Source organism: Anomaloglossus baeobatrachus, chromosome 1, assembly GCF_048569485.1.
Source record: "Anomaloglossus baeobatrachus isolate aAnoBae1 chromosome 1, aAnoBae1.hap1, whole genome shotgun sequence".
Taxonomy (NCBI): Eukaryota; Metazoa; Chordata; class Amphibia; order Anura; family Aromobatidae; genus Anomaloglossus; species Anomaloglossus baeobatrachus.
The window spans coordinates 567,260,862-567,274,331 of record NC_134353.1 but is presented as its reverse complement, the minus strand read 5'-3'; the positions used below and the strand labels follow the sequence as shown (position 1 = coordinate 567,274,331).

Here is a 13,470-nt window from a genome sequence, read left to right as displayed (position 1 = left end):
TTTCACGGTGGTTTTCATGATTTTCACGGATGTGTGTTTTAGGTCTGACAATGTCACCAACGACTAGCTAGGTCGTTCTGCAGGTCCGGATCGCTGTTGCGTCGTTGGCCAGGTCTGCCTGTTTGACAGCTCACCAGAGACTTTGTAGCGATCTCGGCCAGGTTGGGATCGCTGGTGGGATCGCTAGAAAGTCTCAGTGTGTAAAGGGGCCTTTACTCCTCCTCTTCTCCCCATGTCTTGATGCTCATCATGATATATGTATACCCCACAGGTGTAATTTGTTTTGTCCACCCTTGCACAAAGTGCATTGGCTGTACCCGTCTAAGAGTGCCACTTCTTACTAATGGTAGCACAATGTTTTGTAAGGCCCTTCCCACCTTCACTTCCAGTGTGTATCAGAGAACCTCCTTCTAATTTTTTGTCCTCCCTTGCACATTGTGGAACACCAGAATTTGCAAGCTCATCACCAAAACTCTGCATCAATTCCCATCATCTGCATAATACTTTCCATAGATCTCTTCTCTCACTAATGTTATCCTCCAATTTGTTCTCTGTACAAAACTCTCCAAGGGACAGGTTCTGTCTTTTGAGAAGTTGTCGATCTGTCTGGTTGTGATGTGGCAGAAGAAGTCCCCAGGGTTGTACTGAATGCATACAGACACTTCAGGCTCCTTTTCTAGAAGAAAATGCATCAAATGCATGGTCCTAAAAATTCATTTTACAGACTCTAAATTAATCTGTGGATTCTGAACTCCATTTTTACTGAAACTGGTTTCATTGGGATATAACAAACAGGCACTGACTACAACACACAGAGAGGGATGACGCTGTGATGACTTTGCACTGTGTTTATTGTTTACAGACCCTAAATTAATCTGTGGATTCTGAGTTCCATTTTACTAAAACTGGTTTCACTGGGATGTAACAAGGATGTCCTAAATGCAAAACACAGAGAGGGTTAATGCAGTGGTGCCTTTGTACTATATTTACTGTTTATAGTTCCCAAATCAATGTGTGGCTTCTGAGCTACATTTTATGGAAATTGGTTTCATTGAGGTGTAAAAATCAGGTCCTAAATACAACACACAGAGCGGGATGACTCAGTTGTGACTGCACTATATTTATTATTTACAGATCTTAAATGAATCTGTTGATTCTGAGCTCTATTTTATTGAAACTGGCCTGGATGCTGGGGAGGGGTAATGATAAGAAAATCAAGTATTTGCTAAATACATCAAGTATACAAACTCAAGTTGTGGATTCTGTGTCTACTAAAACATAAAGCAACAATAAAATAACTAAGGAATATGGTGGGAAGTCTGAATGTCGTAATTGTATCTCTCAAGACACAATGTTGAAAAACAAAGCTTCTGCAAGAAAAACTAGTTTAATTGATTATTGGAAAGAAAAGTGTATGCATTCTGAAAAACATTCTTGAAAACATATTTCATTGGTGGAATGCAAAACAGAGTAAGGGTCTTCCCAAATTTAAGAGTGAGGGCCCTCACAAATGTATGAGAGAGGGCACTCCCAAATTTCTGGTACAGATCCACCTGTGGGCCCTCCCAAATATATGAGAGAGGGCACTCCCAAATTTCTTGTAGCGGTCTACCTGTGGGCTCTCACAACTATATGAGGGTGGTCCTTCCCTAACGGCCATCCAAAATTTATATTCAACCAATGTTAAATGGGGACACCATTGCTCCAATATTAGGTATTAACCCCTGCAATCAGGCAGGTAAAAATTTGGGTCAGATGTAGGGAAATCTTAGCCTGATTAGGATAAGATGATTAGATGTTCCCTGATTTGTCCATCTTTGTATGTATAAGGATGCAGTGATAAAAGAAACGTTTTTGTTACTGTGGATATGTTCAATCAAAAACAAGAAAGTTTATGTTTGTGTATTAGAAGTGTTTCATGTGTTAGATGTTTAGTTAGATTGTGCTTACCTATAATTGTGACTTAACAGTCAGACCTCATTTTACTATATATCAGTGCAGAAAGGGTTCCCTTACTTTACCTTAAAACTGTGAGAAATCTTGAAGTACTTAATCCAGGAACATCTCTGAATACTACAGTATGCACTGAAGGCCAATAGGATATATAATTATACTCCTATGCAGTAGGATTGCTGACAGATATGAGTGAGTCTCCAAATTTAATTTTGGCTAGATTCATTCAAAGAAGATGGAAGATTACATTTGGTCTAGATTGAAATTGCCAAAAGAAAATGTTTATTATGCTCTGAGGTCTCTACATACTTTAAAGCATAATTAACTGACAGAAGGGATGGGGTTAAAAAAGTATATACTGTTCAAGGTCTTCAGTTGAATGTATAATGAATTTCATAAGTTCCAAAGCCATTCAGTCATCTCCATTACCAATGCATGTGAACCCAAAGACTTGAACTTCCAACTAAGATTAGACATATCACTACTATATTCATATTGTGCATAGTTTCCACAAGTAACCAAAAACGTGATATGAATAAACATTCCTTTATCTGACAATTGAGACAATGGGTCCAAGCAATAAGACAGTTATCAGTTAAACAGTGGATAGATGTATAACTTTTTTTCACGTGACAACCCCTTTAACACACAAGATGATTACATTTTTTAAAAGATTTACATGTTTAAAGGGTTTGTTCATTACTAAGAGAAGCTCTTCTCAAGTGCAATATTCCCTCTTTTAAAATAAAAACAGCCTGTACTCATATCCAGTGCTGGCACTGTTCCAGAGAAGTTGGCACAGATCTTGATTTTGCTAATGTTATGTGAGCCCTGCAGCCAATCAGCGGCTACTTGTCATGCATGGTACAGATCCATGTTTACAGAGCACTACTTGCCTTGACTCCATACACATTTCTAACAAGCTCCCTGCTTTCTGTAAGTAGCTCTGTTCTGTTGGGCATCGGTTGTTTTATCCCTCTCTGCTTCTGGAAATTTAGGAGGTAATTCCTCCTTGAGCAGTGGCTGGCTTCTCAGTGAACCAGGTTTGCTAATCACCATTTCCTGCTGGTCTCCTACTTAAGTCTGGGGAGTTTTCTGTACCATTGCTGAAGATAGTCTCTGCTTGCAGTTGCAAAATTCCAGTGGCCATGGCATTCCTTCTATTTGGTGACCAGCAAATCGTTGTTTGCTTGGTTTGTTAGTTCCCTGGTGTGAATTACTCCTATCCTTTTTGGTTTATTTCCTCCTTTTTCATTTTGGCTCTCCTCTATGGTTATTTGTGGTGTGAGTGTGTTTCAGTTTTATCCCCTTGTCTGTGTCTTTGGGAGGTTGTTACTTGGTGTCCTGCCCATCCCAGGGTTATGGTTCAGGGAGAGGTATTAGGACAGGGCTGGACAGGAGACAGGGCCTAGATTGTGTCTCAGTTCTATACCGTTTTCTGTGTCTTTGAGAGGTTGTTACTTGGTGTTAGGCCCGTCCTGGGGTTGCAGTTCAGGGAGAGGTATTAGGACAGGGCTAGACAGGAGATAGGCCCTAAGGTGGTGACCAGGACCTCCCTACCATCAAGGGTACCTCCAGGGTCAGGGTGAACGCAGAGCTCACAGTTTTAGGGCCAAATTAGCACCCCCAACACTACAGATGGGCCTCTTCAATTAATTTCCTTGATGAAACTGAGATACAGAGGAAGTTAGAACTGTTTTTGCTATCTCACTTTTTCCAAATATAAGTTCTTTCAGAAGGCAGTGAGAATGAAGAGACCCATTAGAGGCTACTGATTGACTGCAAGACTCCTGTAACATTAAAAGATCACACGAGTCCCGGAAGACCAGGTGCCGACATTGCTGACACCAAGAGTGAGTAGAGACTATTACTTTATTAAAAAGGGAAAATATAGCAATCGAAAGATCCTTGTCCAAGTGATATACTTGCATGCTTAAAATACTAAGATGTAGGCACATGATCATACTTTGAACATGCTAGTGAAAGTGACACAGATACAATGTGCAATATATGAAATTCTTACCAAGAAATGAGGCCACCGTCTGGGAGGTTAAATATTGATGACTGCTCTGAAGGTTTCCCTGCAAAATATATGAAAATGTAAACATTTAAATGCTGATTTTAACATTACATAACATCACTGAGCTCAGAATTTCATATATAGAAATGTTTCTTTGTGTTACAGTAAGCTTACTGTTTCTGTTTCTTAAGCTGAAATAATTTAAGTATAGACTATGTTAACTAGACCAACTGATTACTACAATATCATCCAGAAAAGAAAGCTCCTAAACTCCAAAACACATGACAATAAGCACAAAAGGTGTAATATACTAAGTGACAGAGCATTACATTGCCTTTGGCGTACCTCCTGGGTGTAAATGAGGCACTGACTTAAGTTATTTCACCATCCTGTCACTGCTTTCTTGAGGCTAATTAAAGAAAATAATGTAGCAAATTTACTGTTTAACAGCTACTTTCCTGTAACAGCTAGTTTTTCCAACTAGCATATGTTAAGGGTATTCCACTGTGAAGCCAATATACTTGACAAGATTAAATACATTCATTTTTTTCCTTAGCGAGAATTGGCTGTTATGTTTACTGGTCTATTTTTGCTTATCATACTGTATTTCAATTACAGATACAACAAAAGTCCAATGTAAATTCATTTTTTGCAAGACAGTGGCATTCATTTTGTTGTATAAATATGAAGTTAATATACAACATGTGATGATAGCTACAGAATGTGGACATAGGAAAAAATCATTGAACAGGCTAAAACTATACCTGAGAAAATTCTTTCAATGCAAATTAAATTCGCATTGACTTTTTAGGAAGTTCACTGAACCCAGCTAATTCCAATTCATGTTCCACAAATTGCCTAAAATGGTCACTGAAGATTTAATTAGCCTGGGAAGGTTTACATGACCTGCAGCAAGTCCAGTTGGGTCTCCCTATAATGCCTTGTAGCTATCACATCACATGGTATAGCACAGACAATCAGAAGGTACTATAAAAGCCTGCATAAAAGCAAGGGCAGGGAATGCAACAATCATTTTGGGGGAATCTAAGAAATGAGAGGATGTCGCTGCCAACATCTTACCCTTAAGGGGGCTTTACATGCAACGACATTGCTAACGAGATGTCGTTGGGGTCACGGAATTCGTGACGCACATCCGGCCTCGTTAGCGACGTCATTGCGTGTGAAACGCACGAACGACCGTTGATGATCAAAATTACTTACCTAATCGTTGATCGTTGACGCGTCGTTCCTTTCCCGATTATTGTTGCTGTTGCAGGAACGATGTTGTTTGTCGTTCCTGCGGCAGCATACATCGCTACGTGTGACACCGCAGGAATGAGGAACATCACCTTACCTGCAGCCGCCCGCAATGAGGAAGGAAAGAGGGGGGCAGGATGTTCATCCCGCTCATCTCCGCCCCTCCGCTTCTATTGGGTGGCCACTTAGTAACGCAGCTGTAATGCCGCACGAACCGCCCCCTTATAAAGGAGGCGGTTTGCCAGCCACAGCGGCATCGCTAGGCAGGTAAGTATGTGTGATGAGTGTAAGCGATGTTGTGCGCCACGGGCAGCGATTTGCCCATGACGCACAACCGACAGGGGCAGGTACACTCGCTAGCGATATCAATATCGATATCGCTGCGTGTAAAGTGCCCTTTAGAGATAGGGACAGAAAGTCATAAAAATCTGAATCAACTTTTCAGATAGCGTATGTGTCAACACAGCAGCAAAGAACGGTTACCATCCGTTTACCCATATCCGTATACATTGAGGTCACTTTGACATTACTAAGGCTGTCTTTGTATTAAAAGGACTGGAAGATGTTGGATACATAAGATGTAGGAGTGTTATATACCTCCTTAGAGAATTGGAATTATTTGCGATTTATGGGGTTTTCTTATTTAAAAAAAGAGCTGATAAATTTGAATCTCCAAAAATTATCTCATCAATGTAGATCAATGAAAGCCAGTTAAAGTTTAATATGACTTCACACTCTACTTGCACCACACCATCATGTGAGGGTTATGGTGCCCCACTAAGTTACCTGGCATATGACTGGCCTACTGTGGTATGATTCTAAAAAGGTAGACAAATGAATATATTGACAACTAGTTAGCTAATATATATTTTTAAATGCCCAAGACAGGAGCAGACCTACTCGCTTGCTCTGTTGTGTATTCTGTGTTGCATGTGATGCTAAAACATAGACTATTTTTAAAATCTAACTGGATTTTCAAGTATTACAAAAGTGTAGCCTCTTCACCGATTCATGGATTGTGTGTGATATTGCATTTCAGCTCCTTTGAAAATGAAAGGGGATAAATTGCAATATCACCAGACAACCACTTCAATAACAGTTTATTTTTATGATGTTAGAATATGATAATATATAAAGTATAATAACAATATCAAGCAACAATGACAACCACTGCAGTGACTAACAACAATCTCAAGAACTGACACCCGATTTTCCAGAACTAGCCACAATTCATTCACTTACTTGACTTTTCAAAATAATAATTCCAAAGATGAATAAACAATAAAATGTTAATAAATTAACATCTAGTACAAGACGGTGACATAAGGCACAGAGGAGCAAAATCAACCACAAATAGATATAAAGCCAAATTCGAAAAGAGGCATCCAAAACATTTGACATTAAGTGCTGGCTACATATAGTTGGATTTTATCTGAATAGAATAATTCTTCCAAGTTGGCTGCATATTCAAGCTGAATACTACAAGACACCAGCCAACTGACTCTTGACTCAGAATACACCGACAACATGGAAACAGCTGGACAATTGCAAAGTCATAACTGGAGTTTATAGCATTTTTTGGATTTTTCTAATTTTATTCGAGGTGGAGGTTCAATGACTTCTTTTATTATCTATCTATCTATTTATATCTATCTATCTCTATCTCTATCTATCTATCTATCTATATATCTATCTACCTATCTATATATCTATCTATCTATCTATCTATCTATATCTATCTATCTGTCTATCTCTTCGTCTATCTATTAGTATCTGTCTATCTATCTATCTATCTATCTATCGCTATAAATCTATCTATCTATCTATTGATGTATCTATTTGCCAGCACGTTTTTCCATTTTATTTATTCACTCATTATGCTACTTATAGATAACAGATTTTGATGTAAAAATTTAAAGATATTAAATTTAAATAGTATTTTTATATACATTGACAAACAAAAGGGTAACAATGTTTTGAACATTTGAGTTTCAGGCTCCATAACTCACCATCCCCTATAGTTCTGATTGTGAGACTACCTTTATTTTATAGACAATCATCTTGGCTATCTTATACATAAATTTGACATTTAACTAAATAGCATATTATGCGTTATGCAGATTCTTGTCATGTCAGTGCATTATTACTGTTTTGCTCTGGAAAAAAAAATCTAAATTTTTATTTTTATTATTTTTTTATTATATTGTCAATCCAGCTCTGGCTATCAACACTTTCCGAATTCTTCTGAGCTTTCTCTCAATCAAATTCAAGCATGTTTCAACCTAAATCTTATCCGAGGTCTCTTCTAAATGTTCCCAATGTTGGTGCATACTGGTTGACCCACTTTGCTATGCATACAGTTTTTTTTTCAACTCTGCCCCCAAGTGTCCAATTTAGTTGGGACTGTGAGGACTGTGTGGGCCAATCCAGCACCTCTACTTCATTGTTATTGAACCATTGAGCCATTTTTTCTCCAATCTCGACTTAAGCTTTGGGTTGTCCTGTTGGAACACTATGTCATTCTTTTCATACACATAATACTCTAGTGTATGAGGTAACTTGTCTTGTAGAATGCTCACATATAGCTCAGCATTGAGACCACCATCGATTTTGGTCAAAAATCCAATACCTTTGGAGGTGAAAAAACTCCATCCAATCGAGCTTTCTCCACCGAACTTAACAGTTCCTTCAATTTCTTGATCCATGAGCCCCTTTATACCTTGTCTCTTCTAGACCCATTTGTACCCATCAGAGCCTAGTCTATTGACTTTAATCTCATCACTTTAAATCACCTGTTTCCAATCTTCTATTATTCACTTTTTGTACTTTTTTGGAAACTTGAGCTGACACTACTTATGACCTTATTGAAGTAGAGGCTTCTTCACTTTTTTTTTGGGGCAACATTCCAGACCTGTGCAAGGTGAGTCACATGGTGTTTGCATGGATGTCTGTGATCTCACTATTATGAGCCACCTCCACTACGATGTTTGAATACTGAAAGCAAAATCCGTTACATCTATAAGTATTATAAGTAAATGAATGATGAAATAAATAAAATGGAAATAAGATTTGCCATTCAGATACATATATTCTTTTTCTGTTGGTGTACAACTTTATATTACATAGTATACTCACTAAAAAAAAGATGTTAAATTGAACAGTTTATCAAGAAAAAGCATTTTATTCTGTGTCCTCTACATTAACACAGTTAGCATGCTGATCCCGTCTGCCATCTAGATGGAGCTCTGGCTCTGCGCAATGTAAAACTCTCAGTTCATTCATACAACCCCACACTATCATTGATAAACTGAAAGACTGAATCTACAATTAGGATATTTTCCAGGATTAAACTCTTACAAATGGGTTATTATTTATACTAATAAAACTGAAAACAGAAGTTCAAAATAATGATAAAAATATTTTAGAATAAATTTTACATTCCAGAAAAATTATTTTTGTCCCAGATCATGAAAAAAATAATGTTATGGCAATATTCAACTTTTGGTGCCAGAAAGTTGCAAAAACAAGTCAAGACAGAAAAAACTTTTTGACCAATGTGGGCCATTTTGATCAATTTGGCACCAAAAATAGCAATTAATACCACAAGGTAAAAAAGCAAAGTGACTTAAAAGCTCATACAAATGGTGAATATGGGCCAAAGATTTTAAAGAGAGATGACACAATTAATTTAAAAATCATTATAACTAGACAGACAGAAAACAAACATATTTTTATTTTATGTTGCAGAATTACAATTTACTTAAAGGGAACCTGTCAGGTCCAATATGTACCCAGATCCACTAGTAGTTCTGGGTGCATATTACTAATCCCTGCCTAGCCGTCCCGGTATACACTAGCATAGATAAAGAGATCTTTAGAAAAAGTTTTACTAAAGTTCTTTTATCGTATGCTAATGAGCACAGGGACTAGTCCCAAGGGCATTGCTTTTCTTGCTAGTCGGCACCATTAGCATGTTAGTACACCCCTGTGGACGTGCTAACATGCTAATGAATGTGCAGCGTTAGAAGATGATCTCACTCACCTCTCTACTGCCATCACTGCCCAATGCTGGATTTCGGCTTAGTGCGCATGATCCTGGTACTTCCTGTCATGCGCACTACTTCAGTTTGAAGCTGGGACCCGTACACATGGCTTCATATGACCAAACCTCCGGGGTCATACGCACTGAGCCAAAATCTAGCGTTGGGCGGTGATGGCGGCGGAGAAGTGAGTGAGATCATCCTCTGACGCTGCACATTCATTAGCATGGTAGCACATCCACGGGCATACTAACATGCTAATGGGAACGACTAGCCAGGGGAACTAACGCCCAGTGGACTAGTGCCCTTGCTCATTAGCATATGATAAAAGATCTTTAGAAATACTTTCTTCTAATGATCTTTTTATCTATGCTAATGTATACAGGGATGGTTAGGCAGGGATTAGAAATTTGCACCCAGAACTGCTAGTGGTTCCAGGTGCATATTGGACCTGACAGGTTCCCTTTAATTTCTTTGTATACTTCTCAAACTGGATTACATGTGACCCTACAAAATATTTGTAATAAATGCTTTGTGAGCAAAGACTCAGCAAATACCATAAAATGCCAATCTACATAAAGCACTTGTGAAATCTAATATCTTATTGATTTGATCCATGCATTTGATAACGTCAACATGATGTATACATTAATGGCACATGAGATATTTAAGTCCATTTAGATACATTTCACTGACATTTTAGACACCCAAATGGTGGTCTGGTGACAGTCCAAGCACAGATTGAGTACAGGCTGCTTGGCTTAATCCACCTATAAGATTGTCTGATAATGCCAGAGGAAAATAAGTGTTCTATTTGAGTCATGTACTATTTAATCAGCATTTAATCAATAGCCACAATAAATGGCAGGACATATTTCCCTTTTCCAAAATCTTCCAAATCTCAAATATGATTTCCTGACAGGCAAAATGTTGCAGATTTAAAACAATAGTTTCTAAATTGACCAATGATATGAGAAAAACTGATTTCTTACACCCATGCTATTTTACAATAACACCCATAGGTCATACCAGAACTACAGGGCCAGCAGTCATATGTTTCCTTTGTGCAGAGCATCTTGCACATAGGTGATGTTCTGCTGCACCTTCCTGAATTACGGAGGCGGCAGTGACATTATTCCTCTGTGCAGAACATCTTGCACACAGTTGATGCTCTGCTGCACCTTCCTGAACTACAGAGCCAGCAGTGACATATTTATTTTCGGCAGAGCATCTTGCATTTGGACATGCTCTGCTGTGTTTCTTTGAGCACTAACTGACAGGTTGTTGACAGCACAGGATTCCATGCAGGTTCTGGGAAGTGCTTTTACTCAGGTGTTCCACCTTCCCGGTAATTGCTCTGTTTCTTTACTGAGCATACTCTCCAGGAACCTCGCCAGTCACACTCTTTGGTTCTGCAGTAGTGCTCTTGGCTTGTGTTTGTGCTCGTGAGCTGATCTAAGTTTCTTGACCCCGGACCATTCTTTGACTCCTCTCTGCCCACTCCCTGTTCTTGTCATTACCTTCTGGTTTCTAACCTAGGATCATTACCTGACCATGTCTCTGTCTGCTTCCTGAATCTAATACGTACTCTCCTGGAATACTGACCTTCGGCCTGTGACTTGATTGCTTTCCTGCCTACTCCCTGTGTCCTGTCATGTCCTCCTGTTTCCTTACCTCGGTTTGACTGACTACCCTTCCGTCTATATTATCCGTAAGTAGTGACCAGCATCACAACATGCAACATGAATAGAGGTTGTTTAATTGAGTTTTGTTTGGAGATAATTAAATCAGTTTGAAGCAAATTAAATTTACCAAAAATCTCCAAATATTACAAAAAATTTGGATTCTTGCTAACTAGGTCTTGGGTGATGTCTCAACTCACATTGTACACGCCTCCTTGCAGATGTATCTGGTGCATTATGTCCAACATCCTTTTCGTCTCTTTTGGCATCTTCACCCTGTGTTAGGACTTCAGCTCGGAGTGAAAGAGCCATAAGAGCTGAGAAGGACATTGAACGGAGAGTACTTTATGGAGCCGTGCATTGCACTATAGGTGTGTGGCAAGGTGGGTATTTTTTTCCATCTAAGTTTATCTCACTCTAAAGGCCCCGTCACACACAGAGATAAATCTTTGGCAGATCTGTGGTTGCAGTGAAATCATGGACATATTGTTCCATTTGTACATGGCCACAAACCTGGCACTGATTGTCCACATTTTCACTGCAACCACAGATCTGCCGCAGATTTATCTCTGTGTGTGATAGGGCCTTTAGTCTTGATAGACTTAGGAACATAATAAGGAACATTCGATTTGCATTCTGTTGAAAATAAAACTATCTTTCCAAATTCAAGCAAACTGATGAATTAAAATTTAATCAGATTTACTCATCACTACTAACAGTGCCCTATAAACATGAACATATTAGCTCTGCCATGTACTTAGAAAACATAATAAAAGGAAACATAAAATAGGTTTAAGTTTCCATTATGCCTAAAATATTAAAAAACAATCATTTAAATATGTAAAAATACTGAAAAAATATGTCAAACAATCCAGGCTCTAGGATGTAATTCTGAGTGCAAACTTCATATTCTCATTCTGAATATTTCATATTTTGCCACAATCCATAATATTTCCTAATTTCAGTCCTCAGTATGCTGTTTTCAGCATCTAATAAATAATAAATAACACATAAAAGATAATAAGAATTGTCCTCATCCAGATAACACATAACTGATACTTTCTCTCAATCCACTAGTCTGTGCTATTGCTTCACTTTTGAGGCTGTGCTGCATTTCCTAAAGGCTTCATGTACTTCATTTTACTTGCCTTTACACGTTGTACTGATATAATATTTATATATGTATTTATTTATTTGTTAAACATGTATTTTCTTTAATTGGATTGTAACAAAGTAACAATCAGATTGCTTGTTAGATACTGTTAATGTGTTGCGTTTGACTATAGATTTGTACAGAATTATCAATATCCGTGTTTTACCCTTTGAACTGTCACCTACTCACACACAGAGAGTATGCAGACAATTATACATACCGTATGATTATTCTTATTTTTTTCATTAGAAATGCATGCTTTAGTGTACATGACAGATGTGTGATTATGGGAATAATTATTGCATTTTACATAAACTAAGAAAAACAAGTGATTAATTTATTTTTCTCGTGTTTCAGGATACTTTCTACCTTATGTTCTTAATCGGAGCAGCAACTAATGTGGAATTCATTAAATATTATATTAAACATAGATTTTTCCTAATGATACATGTTGTAAAACTTCTCATTGCTATGCCAAAATTTCATTTTAATAGAGGTTTAGCTGCACTTCAAAGCCCGGATTTAATAATTAATTCAAATGTAAGATAAAATGAAAGGAGAATGGATGATAAATATATTTGCTTTAGAAAAGGTCATTACCTCAAGGCTGGATGAATGTAAAACTGTCATTTTAGAGACATCTGGATAAGTTACTAAGTAGAGTAGAATTTAACGGGTGTGTCAATCAAGGATGGAGCGTCCTGGGAGATGGAATGACCTTTGTTCTATTCAGCACTATCCATGAATCTCAGTGCATAGCTTCAGCTTCTCTAAGAGACAGGTGCACCCTGGTGATTACCTATTCACTAACTGGCACTGAAAATCAATTCCTGCCATGTCTCTATACAGGTGCATTACTGGTGTATTTGAAGTAGGGAAAAGTTTATTGTGAAAACAGTTTAGCTTGGAGGCTTATAGAATATCTCCACTATTGTTTTGAAAACCAATTGAAGATCTCATCGACTCTGGAAGAAACTTTTTTCCAATGCCTAATTGAAGAAACACCTAAGTAGCAGTCAGGCTGCAGGCAACTAGACCAAAGCAATTCAAAGATTCCACTTGTTGTAATATTCAATCCTATTCTTTATATTAAATTACTAAATTGATATAGTGACTATTGATAAGCGAGCATTAAAGTACTCAGGTGCGCATTACTCGAATCGAGCAGGTCGGACACTTGGACAGGTTCGATTCAAGTAACAAGTTTAATGGAAGTCTATGCTTCTAGCAGCTTCTAGTAGTCCTTGTAGAACTATATAAACCAGCCAGAGCTAGCGAGGTGCTGAGAGTGCGAGGTACTGAAGTAAAGGGAGGCGACTGAAGATAAGTGTGGCATAGTTTTAACACAATCTCATAGTGGTGATA

General features: G+C 38.0%; 1 long non-coding RNA gene across 1 annotated transcript in view; it reads right to left on the bottom strand.

Annotated features, from left to right (window-relative positions):
* LOC142245108 (uncharacterized) overlaps nt 1-13,470 on the bottom strand; it is a 1,140,303-nt gene that overhangs the window by 287,016 nt on the left and 839,817 nt on the right. Inside the window, exon 4 of the long non-coding RNA XR_012724730.1 lies at nt 3,977-4,034. This is a non-coding gene — a long non-coding RNA (uncharacterized LOC142245108). The remainder of the gene's footprint in view (nt 1-3,976; nt 4,035-13,470) is intronic.